Source organism: Monodelphis domestica, chromosome 8 (genome assembly GCF_027887165.1).
Source record: "Monodelphis domestica isolate mMonDom1 chromosome 8, mMonDom1.pri, whole genome shotgun sequence".
Classification (NCBI taxonomy): domain Eukaryota; kingdom Metazoa; phylum Chordata; class Mammalia; order Didelphimorphia; family Didelphidae; genus Monodelphis; species Monodelphis domestica.
In genome coordinates, this window is record NC_077234.1 from 54,111,444 (window position 1) to 54,114,189 (window position 2,746).

General features: G+C 43.3%; 1 pseudogene; it reads left to right on the forward strand.

Moving 5' to 3' along the window:
- The first annotated feature begins 280 nt into the window (after nt 1-280).
- On the forward strand, nt 281-1,020 carry LOC100617985 (N-lysine methyltransferase KMT5A-like; annotated as a pseudogene).
- Nucleotides 1,021-2,746: the final 1,726 nt, after the last annotated feature.

A 2,746-nucleotide genomic window follows, 5' to 3' on the forward strand; every position in this document is an offset into this window, starting at 1 on the left:
AAAACAAGTATGGAAGACCTGCGTGGAGGAGGGGGTGACCCTGACCAGAGAAGCAACAAGCCCTGCCCCAGGTCCCTGAGACTGGGGCCCTGGGCAGCCTAGAACCAATGGGAAGAATGTATTTATGGGCCAAAGATCCATTCCTACATGAGCCCCACAGAGCCTCTGGGAGGAAAACTCTATTGCACATCATGACATCAAAGGCCAGGGGAAAGCCTTAACCGAATTGCACAAGAAAGGAGAGAAGAAAAGAATTAGCTGCAACGTACCCAGGAGCATTATGAAATCAGAAGACCAAAAAGGCAAAGAACTGGAGCCACTTCCAAACCACAAATCCATAACTGCAGGAAACCCCAAAGTCTTGGCTCCGCCTGCTAATGCTGCTGATGCTGCCAGCGCGAACACGCCCCAAAGAAAGGTCCACAAACCAAGAAGACCTCGAGGAGAAAAGATCAGTGAAAAATTCAACCGAATCGCAGTCACTGTTACTCTGAGAGAAGCTCCTGCAGAAGCAAAGGTGAGCTAAGTCAGAAGAAGAGAGAAAATTAGATGAATTGATTGAAAGCGGAAACGAAGAAGGCATGAATACCATTGATGGCAAAGACAGAGGAGTGATTTCCACCAGACAGTTTACAAGGGAAGAGTTTGTGGGTGAGTATCACTGAGACCTCATTGAGATCACAGACGCTAAGAAGCGCGAGGTTCTCTACACTCAGGATCCTTCTTCTGACTATGTACTATGTTTAGTACCTGAGCAAAACCTACTCGGGCTGCCCCTGGAGAAACGGATGGTCTCGGGAGATTGATCATTCACAGCAACTGAGCAACTGTGGTAGCTGCCAAACCAAACTCCACGGCACTGACAGGGTGCCTCACTTCATCCTCCTCGCCTCGAGGGACCTAAAAGCTGGTGAAGAATTTTTATATAACTATGGTGACTGCACCAAAACTTCCCTGGAAGCCCACCTATGCCTCAGTCACTCAGTCCCATCGAAGAGAATTGTTTGTTGGGTTTTTTGAGGGTGCTCTGTTTACAACTAATCTTAGTGGTTTACTTTTGATGCTTTTTAATCTATTAAAATGCCTTTTCCCTGTAATTAAAAAAAAATTCTGCTGCAGGTTACCTCCCAGCAGGTTGGCCTTAGGTTACCAAAACCTTTTCTATTTCTAGTTCTTTTGCACATTGTTGCAAACAGACAAATCTGGGCTTCCCACACATGTAGTCAAAGACTTGGTGGAGGTTTTATAGGGAGATGAAAAATCCAAATTGTGGACTTAAGCTACATAAATCGCAATGACTTTTCACATGAGGGAGCAGGGCAGGATGGAACATACCTGTCTACTCTCCTATTCTCCAACTTTTGGTTCTAATAATGACTTGACAGGTGTGTGTGTATACATATATATTTAATATTTCATAATGTCCCAGTCCCTTTCCGTCCCACCCTTTTGCTTTTGAAAGCTTCCTGTCACAGCACCACGCATCTCACTCATCACTGCTCTTTTCTTTGGCTGTCCCATTTGGGTTGCCAATTCCCTTCCTGCCTCTTACCCCCACCCCAGCTGCTCATCCTACCAGTCATGGGCAGGAAGACCTCTCTGAATGCCATTCCCACCTTTCCTCCCCTCTTCCAGAGCAGGGATTCCTCAACCGAGGCTTAATCTTCTAGAAATGTGAATACTGAATTTATTTAATCACTACTTAGATAAAGTATAAGTTATTGAGTCAAATTGCTGAGTTCTTGTAGAAGAAATTCAAGACAGTACTTTATTCTTTTTGAAAACACAGTTCTCTAGTGGGTCTAGCATCTTCCCATCTTTCTCTTCTCCATCACCCTCTACATACCTGTTTTTTTGTTTGGTTTGATTTGGGGTGTTTTGTGTTTTTTTTTTTTCCTCCTGGATAGAATCAGCAAGATTAGCTTCTGCTTTATATCAGGTAGCCTGGTGAGTTTCCTGAGTACATAGCTATGAACTAAAATTGATGTCTCTTTGATAGAGAAAGTAGGAGACCAGCCTCTGCTGGGTCACAGTGTCCTAGGCTTTCCAGCAAGGGGGCAAGGACTTCAGGCTCAGGGCTAAAAAAGGAGGAGATGGGACTTTTGGCTTCAGCTGAGATTGAGGAGATAGCTCATCCCTCTCACAGAGCAGAGCTGATAACCATTTCAGTCAGTGGGCAGGGGACTGCAGTGAGTGAGCAAAGATCACCTTGGCAGCTTTGCCCACCCCTCTGCAGGGAAACCTGAAATGGGGAGGTAAATAGAGAGCTCACCTCTCCTCCTTTCTGTTCCCCTGGGATTTATTATGGTGCTGCCTAAGAAAGAATTTCTCTCACCTTCCATTCAGGGAGGTGGAGAATCAATCAGATGGGTGTGTGTGTCAATGTGAGCTTATTTGTCTTGGTTGTACCTCTTTGTGGTTAACCTTGAATTTTAAAAAACAAATTTGAAGAGTATTTCTCTATTTAAAAAAAAAAAGATAAAAATTATAATATTTTATTGCAAAAAAAAAAAACAACCAAACAAACAAAAACCCAAACAAGTATAGTCAGAGATGGTCCAGCAATCTGTTGAGAGCAAAAAGAAGAAAGGAGTAAACCATAAGCTTCACTGACAGTTTTATAATGTTAAAAGCTCTAGAAAAAAGCCTCTAGTGTATTAAACAGATTCCCTATTAGATCTGAATAGGCCACTTCTGCACCTGTAGAACGAACATGGACTACCAAACCAAATGAAATATTTAAGTA